This window comes from Phalangium opilio, unplaced genomic scaffold (assembly GCF_054372755.1).
Source record: "Phalangium opilio isolate 3A_F unplaced genomic scaffold, DU_Popi_V2 ptg000360l_1, whole genome shotgun sequence".
NCBI classification, from domain to species: domain Eukaryota; kingdom Metazoa; phylum Arthropoda; class Arachnida; order Opiliones; family Phalangiidae; genus Phalangium; species Phalangium opilio.
The window spans coordinates 417839-428568 of NW_028324230.1; the positions used below are offsets into that span (position 1 = coordinate 417839).

General features: G+C 48.0%; 3 non-coding genes across 3 annotated transcripts; all 3 read right to left on the bottom strand.

Annotated features, from left to right (window-relative positions):
* Positions 1–331: 331 nt before the first annotated feature.
* Positions 332–404, bottom strand: TRNAH-AUG (transfer RNA histidin (anticodon AUG)). The gene has a single exon. It is a non-coding gene; the product is annotated as a tRNA-His (tRNA).
* A 7491-nt stretch (positions 405–7895) lies between these two features.
* Positions 7896–7968, bottom strand: TRNAH-AUG (transfer RNA histidin (anticodon AUG)). The gene has a single exon. It is a non-coding gene; the product is annotated as a tRNA-His (tRNA).
* Positions 7969–10336: 2368 nt separating this feature from the next.
* TRNAH-AUG (transfer RNA histidin (anticodon AUG)) lies at positions 10337–10409 on the bottom strand. The gene has a single exon. It is a non-coding gene; the product is annotated as a tRNA-His (tRNA).
* Positions 10410–10730: the final 321 nt, after the last annotated feature.

Below are 10730 nucleotides of genomic sequence, written 5' to 3' on the forward strand. Positions count from 1 at the left end.
CCTCGACTTTTTACGTCACATCTGAGACCCCACAAAACGCTCCCGGAGGGGCTCGAATCACCAACCTCTTGAATAACAGCTGAGCGCACTAACCATTGCGCCACGTAAGCCCAAATATTAAATGGTCGTCAGGTATTGTGGAAAAACTATGACATTTTACGTTAAATCTGAGACCTCACAACACCGCTTTCGGGTGGGCTCGAACCACCAACCTTTCGGTTAACAGCCGAACGCGCTAACCATTGCGCCACGGAAGCCCAAAAATTAAATGTTCGTCAGGTATTGTGGAAAAACCTCGACTTTTTACGTCACATCTGAGACCTCACAACACCGCTCCCGGATGGGCACGAACCACCAACCTTTCGGTTCATAGCCGAACGCGCTAACCAATGCGCCACGGAAACCCAAAAATTCAATGGTCGTCAGGTATTGTGGAAAAACTTTGGTTTTTACGTTACATTTGAGATCCCACAACACCGGTCCCGGGTGGGCTCGAACCACCAACCTATTGGTTAACAGCCGAACGCGCTAACAATTAAGCCACGGAAGCTCAGAAATTAAATGGTTATCACGTATTGTGGAAAAGTTTTGAATTTTTATGCTACATCTGAGACCCCACAACACCGCTCCCGGGTGGGCTCGAACCACCAACCTATTGGTTAACAGCCGAACGCGCTAACCATTGAGCCACGGAAGCTCAGGAATTAAATGGTTGTCCCGTATTGTGGAAAAGTTTTGACTTTTTACGCTACATCTGAGACCCCACAACGCCTCTCCCGGGTGGGCTCGAGCCACCCACCTTTCGGTTAACTGCTGAACGCACTAACCATTGCGCCACGGAAGCCCAAATATTAATTGGTCGTCAGGTATTGTGGAAAACTCTTGACTTTTACAACACATCTGAGACCTCACAACACCGCTCCAGGATGGGCTCGAACCACCAACCTTTCGGTTAACAGCCGAACGCGCCAACCATTGAGCCAAGGAAGCTCAGTAATTAAATGGTTGTCAGGTATTGTGGAGAAACCTTGACTTTTTACGCCACATCTGAGACCTCACAACACCGGTTTCGGGTGGGCTCGAACCACCAACTTACAGGTTAACAGCCGAACGCGCTAACCATTGAGCCACGGAAGCCCAAAAATTAAATGTTCGTCAGGTATTGTGGAAAAACTCTGACTTTTCACGTTACATCTGAGACACCACAAAACGCTCCCGGATGGGCTCGAACCACCAAACTTTCGGTTCGTCAGTTATTGTGGAAAACGTTTGACTTTTTACGTTACAACTGAGACCTCACAACACCGCTCCCAGATGGGCTCGAACCACCAACCTTTCGGTTAACAGCCGAACGCGCTAACCATTGCGCCACGGACGCCCAAAAATTAAATGGTCGTCTGGTATTGTGGGAAAACTTTGGGTTTTTACGTTACATTAGAGATCCCACAACACCGCTCCCGGGTGGGCTCGAACCACCAACCTATTGGTTAACAGCCGAACGCGCTAACAATTGAGCCACGGAAGCTCAGAATATAAATGGTTATCACGTATTATCGAAAAAGTTTGACTTTTCACGCTACATCTGAGACCTCACAACACCGCTCCCGGATGGGCTCGAACCACCAACCTTTCGATTAACAGCCGAACGCGCTAACCATTGAGCCACGGAAGCCCAAATATTAAATGTTCGTCAGGTATTGTGGAAAAACTCTGACATTTTACGTTACATCTGAGACGTCACAACACCTCTCCCGGATGGGCTCGAACCACCAACCTATTGGTTAACAGCCGAACGCGCTAACCATTCGCCACGGACGCCCAAAAATTAAATGGTCGTCAGGTATTGTGGAAAAACTTTGGCTATTTACGTTACATTTGAGATCCAAAAACACCGCTCCCGGGTGGGCTCGAACCACCAACCTTTCGGTTAACAGCTGAACGCGCTAACCATTGCGCCAAGGAAGCCCAAAAATTAAATGCTCGTCAGGTATTGTGGAAAAACTCTGACATTTTACGTTACATCTGAGACGTCACAACACCGCTCCCGGGAGGGCTCGAACCACCAACCTATTGGTTAACAGCCGAACGCTCTAACCATTGAGCCACGGAAGCCCAAAAATTAAATGTTCGTCAGGTATTGTGGAAAAACTCTGACATTTTACGTTACATCTGAGACGTCACAACACTTCTCCCGGATGGGCTCGAACCACCAACCTATTGGTTAACAGCCGAACGCGCTAACCATTGAGCCACAGAAGCTCAGAAATTAAATGGTTGTTAGGTATTGCGGATAAGTTATGACTTTTTACGTTACATCTGAGACCCTACAACACCTCTCCCAGGTGGGCTCGAACCACCAACCTTTCGGTCAACAGCCGAACGCGCTAACCATTGCGCAACGGAAGACCAAGAATTAAATGGTCGTCAGGTATTGTGAAAAAACTTTGGCTTTTTACGTTACATTTGAGATCCCACAACACCGCTCCCGGGTGGGCTCGAACCACCAACCTATTGTTTTACTGCTGAACGCGCTAACCATTGCGCCACGGAAGCCCAAAAATTAAATGTTCGTCAGTTATTGTGGAAAAACTCTGACATTTTACGTTACATCTGAGACCTCACAGCACCGCTCCCGGGAGGGCTCAAACCACCAGTCTTTTGAATAACAGCTGAACGCGCTAACCATTGCGCCACGGAAGCCCAAAATTTAAATGGTCGTCAGGTGCTGTGGAAAAACTATGACATTTTACGTTACATCTGAGACCTCACAACACCGCTCCCGGATGGGCTCGAACCACCAACCTATTGGTTAACAGCCGAACGCGCTAACCATTGAGCCACGGAAGCTCAGTAATTAAATGGTTGTCAGGTATTGTGGAGAAACTCTGACTTTTTACGTTACATCTGAGACCCCACAAAACGCTCCCGGAGGGGCTCGAACCACCAACCTTTTGAATAACAGCTGAGCGCACTAACCATTGCGCCACGTAAGCCCAAATATTAAATGGTCGTCAGGTATTGTGGAAAAACTATGACATTTTACGTTACATCTGAGACCTCACAACACCGCTCCCGGATGGGCTCGAACCACCAACCTTTCGGTTAACAGCCGAACGCGCTAACCATTCGCCACGGACGGCCAAAAATTAAATGGTCGTCAGGTATTGTGGAAAAACTTTGGCTATTTACGTTACATTTGAGATCCCAAAACACCCCTCCCGGGTGGGCTCGAACCACCAACCTTTCGATTAACAGCTGGACGCGCTAATTATTGCGCCACGGAAGCCCAGAAATGAAATGTTCGTCAGGTATTGTGGAAAAACTCTGACATTTTACGTAACATCTGAGACGTCACAACACCGCTCCCGGATGGGCTCGAACCACCAACCTTTCGGTTAACAGCCGAACGCGCTAACCATTGCGCCACGGACGCCCAAAAATTAAATGGTCGTCTGGTATTGTGGGAAAACTTTGGGTTTTTACGTTACATTAGAGATCCCACAACACCGCTCCCGGGTGGGCTCGAACCACCAACCTTTCGGTTAACAGCCGAACGCGCTAACCATAGCGCAACGGAAGCCCAAATATTAAATAGTCGTCAGGTATTTAGGTAAAACCTTGACTTTTTCCTTCACATCTGAGACCTCACAACACCGCTCCCGGATGGGCTCGAACCACCAACCTATTAGTTAACCGCCGAACGCGCTAACAATTGAGCCACGGAAGCTCAGAAAATAAATGGTTATCACATATTATGGAAAAAGTTTGACTTTTCACGCTACATCTGAGACCTCACAACACCGCTCCCGGATGGGCTCGAACCACCAACCTTTCGATTAACAGCCGAACGCGCTAACCATTGAGCCACGGAAGCCCAACAATTAAATGTTCGTCAGGTATTGTGGAAAAACTCTGACATTTTACGTTACATCTGAGACGTCACAACATCTCTCCCGGATGGGCTCGAACCACCAACCTGTTAGTTAACAGCCGAACGCGCTAACCATTGAGCCACGGAAGCTCAGAAAATAAATGGTTATCATGTATTAGGGAAAAAGTTTGACTTTTCACGCTACATCTGAGACCTCACAACACCGCTCCCGGATGGGCTCGAACCACCAACCTTTCGGTTAACAGCCGAACGCGCTAACCATTCGCCACGGACGGCCAAAAATTAAATGGTCGTCAGGTATTGTAGAAAAACTTTGGCTATTTACGTTACATTTGAGATCCCAAAACACCCCTCCCGGGTGGGCTCGAACCACCAACCTTTCGATTAACAGCTGGACGCGCTAATTATTGCGCCACGGAAGCCCAGAAATGAAATGTTCGTCAGGTATTGTGGAAAAACTCTGACATTTTACGTAACATCTGAGACGTCACAACACCGCTCCCGGATGGGCTCGAACCACCAACCTTTCGGTTAACAGCCGAACGCGCTAACCATTGCGCCACGGACGCCCAAAAATTAAATGGTCGTCTGGTATTGTGGGAAAACTTTGGGTTTTTACGTTACATTAGAGATCCCACAACACCGCTCCCGGGTGGGCTCGAACCACCAACCTTTCGGTTAACAGCCGAACGCGCTAACCATAGCGCAACGGAAGCCCAAATATTAAATGGTCGTCAGGTATTGAGGTAAAACTTTGACTTTTTACTTCACATCTGAGACCTCACAACACCGCTCCCGGATGGGCTCGAACCACCAACCTATTGGTTAACAATTGAGCCACGGAAGCTCGAAAATAAATGGTTATCACATATTATGGAAAAAGTTTGACTTTTCACGCTACATCTGAGACCTCACAACACCGCTCCCGGATGGGCTCGAACCACCAACCTTTCGATTAACAGCCGAACGCGCTAACCATTGAGCCACGGAAGCCCAACAATTAAATGTTCGTCAGGTATTGTGGAAAAACTCTGACATTTTACGTTACATCTGAGACGTCACAACATCTCTCCCGGATGGGCTCGAACCACCAACCTGTTAGTTAACAGCCGAACGCGCTAACCATTGAGCCACGGAAGCTCAGAAAATAAATGGTTATCATGTATTAGGGAAAAAGTTTGACTTTTCACGCTACATCTGAGACCTCACAACACCGCTCCCGGATGGGCTCGAACCACCAACCTTTCGGTTAACAGCCGAACGCGCTAACCATTCGCCACGGACGGCCAAAAATTAAATGGTCGTCAGGTATTGTGGAAAAACTTTGGCTATTTACGTTACATTTGAGATCCCAAAACACCCCTCCCGGGTGGGCTCGAACCACCAACCTTTCGATTAACAGGTGGACGCGCTAATTATTGCGCCACGGAAGCCCAGAAATGAAATGTTCGTCAGGTATTGTGGAAAAACTCTGACATTTTACGTAACATCTGAGACGTCACAACACCGCTCCCGGATGGGCTCGAACCACCAACCTTTCGGTTAACAGCCGAACGCGCTAACCATTGCGCCACGGACGCCCAAAAATTAAATGGTCGTCTGGTATTGTGGGAAAACTTTGGGTTTTTACGTTACATTAGAGATCCCACAACACCGCTCCCGGGTGGGCTCGAACCACCAACCTTTCGGTTAACAGCCGAACGCGCTAACCATAGCGCAACGGAAGCCCAAATATTAAATGGTCGTCAGGTATTGAGGTAAAACTTTGACTTTTTACTTCACATCTGAGACCTCACAACACCGCTCCCGGATGGGCTCGAACCTCCAACCTTTCGGTTAACAGCCGAACGCGCTAACCATTGCGCCACGGACGCCCAAAAATTAAATGGTCGACAGGTATTGTGGAAAAACTTTGGCTATTTACGTTACATTTGAGATCCCAAAACACCGCTCCCGGGTGGGCTCGAACCACCAACCTATTGGTTAACAGCCGAACGCGCTAACAATTGAGCCACGGAAGCTCAGAAAATAAATGGTTATCACGTATTATCGAAAAAGTTTGACTTTTCACGCTACATCTGAGACCTCACAACACCGCTCCCGGATGGGCTCGAACCATCAACCTTTCGATTAACAGGTGGACGCGCTAATTATTGCGCCACGGAAGCCCAGAAATGAAATGTTCGTCAGGTATTGTGGAAAAACTCTGACATTTTACGTTACATCTGAGACGTCACAACAACTCTCCCGGATGGGCTCGAACCACCAACCTATTGGTTAACAGCCGAACGCGCTAACCATTCGCCACGGACGCCCAAAAATTAAATGGTCGTCAGGTATTGTGGAAAAACTTTGGCTATTTACGTTACATTTGAGATCCAAAAACACCGCTCCCGGGTGGGCTCGAACCACCAACCTTTCGGTTAACAGCTGAACGCGCTAACCATAGCGCCACGGACGCCCAAAAATTAAATGGTCGACAGGTATTGTGGAAAAACTTTGGCTATTTACGTTACATTTGAGATCCCAAAACACCGCTCCCGGATGGGCTCGAACCACCAACCTTTCGATTAACAGCCGAACGCGCTAACCATTGAGCCACGGAAGCCCAAAAATTAAATGCTCGTCAGGTATTGTGGAAAAACTCTGACATTTTAGGTTACATCTGAGACGTCACAACACTTCTCCCGGATGGGCTCGAACCACCAACCTATTGGTTAACAGCCGAACGCGCTAACCATTGAGCCACAGAAGCTCAGAAATTAAATGGTTGTTAGGTATTGTGGATAAGTTATGACTTTTTACGTTACATCTGAGACCCTACAACACCTCTCCCAGGTGGGCTCGAACCACCAACCTTTCGGTCAACAGCCGAACGCGCTAACCATTGCGCAACGGAAGCCCAAGAATTAAATGGTCGTCAGGTATTGTGAAAAAACTTTGGCTTTTTACGTTACATTTGAGATCCCACAACACCGCTCCCGGGTGGGCTCGAACCACCAACCTATTGATTTACTGCTGAACGCGCTAACCATTGAGCCACGGAAGCCCAAAAATTAAATGTTCGTCAGTTATTGTGGAAAAACTCTGACATTTTACGTTACATCTGAGACCTCACAGCACCGCTCCCGGGAGGGCTCAAACCACCAGTCTTTTGAATAACAGCTGAACGCGCTAACCATTGCGCCACGGAAGCCCAAAATTTAAATGGTCGTCAGGTGCTGTGGGAAAACTATGACATTTTACGTTACATCTGAGACCTCACAACACCGCTCCCGGATGGGCTCGAACCACCAACCTATTGGTTAACAGCCGAACGCGCTAACCATTGAGCCACGGAAGCTCAGTAATTAAATGGTTGTCAGGTATTGTGGAGAAACTCTGACTTTTTACGTTACATCTGAGACCCCACAAAACGCTCCCGGAGGGGCTCGAACCACCAACCTTTTGAATAACAGCTGAGCGCACTAACCATTGCGCCACGTAAGCCCAAATATTAAATGGTCGTCAGGTATTGTGGAAAAACTATGACATTTTACGTTACATCTGAGACCTCACAACACCGCTTTCGGGTGGGCTCGAACCACCAACCTTTCGGTTAACAGCCGAACGCGCTAACCATTGCGCCACGGAAGCCCAAGTATTAAATGGTCGTCAGGTATTGTGGAAAAACCTCGACTTTTTACGTCACATCTGAGACCCCACAAAACGCTCCCGGAGGGGCTCGAATCACCAACCTTTTGAATAACAGCTGAGCGCACTAACCATTGCGCCACGTAAGCCCAAATATTAAATGGTCGTCAGGTATTGTGGAAAAACCTCGACTTTTTACGTCACATCTGAGACATCACAACACCGCTCCCGGGTACGCTCGAACCACCAACCTTTTGAATAACAGTTGAGCGCGCTAACCATTGCGCCACGGAAGCCCAAAAATTAAATGTTCGTCAGGTATTGTGGAAAAACCTCGACTTTTTACGTCACATCTGAGACCTCAAAATACCGCTCCCGGATGGGCACGAACCACCAACCTTTCGGTTCATAGCCGAACGCGCTAACCAATGCGCCACGGAAACCCAAAAATTCAATGGTCGTCAGGTATTGTGGAAAAACTTTGGTTTTTACGTTACATTTGAGATCCCACAACACCGGTCCCGGGTGGTCTCGAACCACCAACCTATTGGTTAACAGCCGAACGCGCTAACAATTAAGCCACGGAAGCTCAGAAATTAAATGGTTATCACGTATTGTGGAAAAGTTTTGAATTTTTATGCTACATCTGAGACCCCACAACACCGCTCCCGGGTGGGCTCGAACCACCAACCTATTGGTTAACAGCCGAACGCGCTAACCATTGAGCCACGGAAGCTCAGGAATTAAATGGTTGTCCCGTATTGTGGAAAAGTTTTGACTTTTTACGCTACATCTGAGACCCCACAACGCCTCTCCCGGGTGGGCTCGAGCCACCCACCTTTCGGTTAACTGCTGAACGCACTAACCATTGCGCCACGGAAGCCCAAATATTAATTGGTCGTCAGGTATTGTGGAAAACTCTTGACTTTTACGTCACATCTGAGACCTCACAACACCGCTCCCGGATGGGCTCGAACCACCAACCTTTCGGTTAACAGCCGAACGCGCCAACCATTGAGCCACGGAAGCTCAGTAATTAAATGGTTGTCAGGTATTGTGGAGAAACCTTGACTTTTTACGCCACATCTGAGACCTCACAACACCGGTTTCGGGTGGGCTCGAACCACCAACTTACTGGTTAACAGCCGAACGCGCTAACCATTGAGCCACGGAAGCCCAAAAATTAAATGTTCGTCAGGTATTGTGGAAAAACTCTGACTTTTCACGTTACATCTGAGACACCACAAAACGCTCCCGGATGGGCTCGAACCACCAAACTTTCGGTTCGTCAGTTATTGTGGAAAACGTTTGACTTTTTACGTTACAACTGAGACCTCACAACACCGCTCCCACATGGGCTCGAACCACCAACCTTTCGGTTAACAGCCGAACGCGCTAACCATTGCGCCACGGACGCCCAAAAATTAAATGGTCGTCTGGTATTGTGGGAAAACTTTGGGTTTTTACGTTACATTAGAGATCCCACAACACCGCTCCCGGGTGGGCTCGAACCACCAACCTATTGGTTAACAGCCGAACGCGCTAACAATTGAGCCACGGAAGCTCAGAAAATAAATGGTTATCACGTATTATCGAAAAAGTTTGACTTTTCACGCTACATCTGAGACCTCACAACACCGCTCCCGGATGGGCTCGAACCACCAACCTTTCGATTAACAGCCGAACGCGCTAACCATTGAGCCACGGAATCCCAAAAATTAAATGTTCGTCAGGTATTGTGGAAAAACTCTGACATTTTACGTTACATCTGAGACGTCACAACACCTCTCCCGGATGGGCTCGAACCACCAACCTATTGGTTAACAGCCGAACGCGCTAACCATTCGCCACGGACGCCCAAAAATTAAATGGTCGTCAGGTATTGTGGAAAAACTTTGGCTATTTACGTTACATTTGAGATCCAAAAACACCGCTCCCGGGTGGGCTCGAACCACCAACCTTTCGGTTAACAGCTGAACGCGCTAACCATTGCGCCACGGAAGCCCAAAAATTAAATGCTCGTCAGGTATTGTGGAAAAACTCTGATATTTTACGTTACATCTGAGACGTCACAACACTTCTCCCGGATGGGCTCGAACCACCAACCTATTGGTTAACAGCCGAACGCGCTAACCATTGAGCCACAGAAGCTCAGAAATTAAATGGTTGTTAGGTATTGCGGATAAGTTATGACTTTTTACGTTACATCTGAGACCCCACAAAACGCTCCCGGAGGGGCTCGAACCACCAACCTTTTGAATAACAGCTGAGCGCACTAACCATTGCGCCACGTAAGCCCAAATATTAAATGGTCGTCAGGTATTGTGGAAAAACTATGACATTTTACGTTACATCTGAGACCTCACAACACCGCTTTCGGGTGGGCTCGAACCACCAACCTTTCGGTTAACAGCCGAACGCGCTAACCATTGCGCCACGGAAGCCCAAGTATTAAATGGTCGTCAGGTATTGTGGAAAAACCTCGACTTTTTACGTCACATCTGAGACCCCACAAAACGCTCCCGGAGGGGCTCGAATCACCAACCTTTTGAATAACAGCTGAGCGCACTAACCATTGCGCCACGTAAGCCCAAATATTAAATGGTCGTCAGGTATTGTGGAAAAACCTCGACTTTTTACGTCACATCTGAGACATCACAACACCGCTCCCGGGTACGCTCGAACCACCAACCTTTTGAATAACAGTTGAGCGCGCTAACCATTGCGCCACGGAAGCCCAAAAATTAAATGTTCGTCAGGTATTGTGGAAAAACCTCGACTTTTTACGTCACATCTGAGACCTCAAAATACCGCTCCCGGATGGGCACGAACCACCAACCTTTCGGTTCATAGCCGAACGCGCTAACCAATGCGCCACGGAAACCCAAAAATTCAATGGTCGTCAGGTATTGTGGAAAAACTTTGGTTTTTACGTTACATTTGAGATCCCACAACACCGGTCCCGGGTGGGCTCGAACCACCAACCTATTGGTTAACAGCCGAACGCGCTAACAATTAAGCCACGGAAGCTCAGAAATTAAATGGTTATCACGTATTGTGGAAAAGTTTTGAATTTTTATGCTACATCTGAGACCCCACAACACCGCTCCCGGGTGGGCTCGAACCACCAACCTATTGGTTAACAGCCGAACGCGCTAACCATTGAGCCACGGAAGCTCAGGAATTAAATGGTTGTCCCGTATTG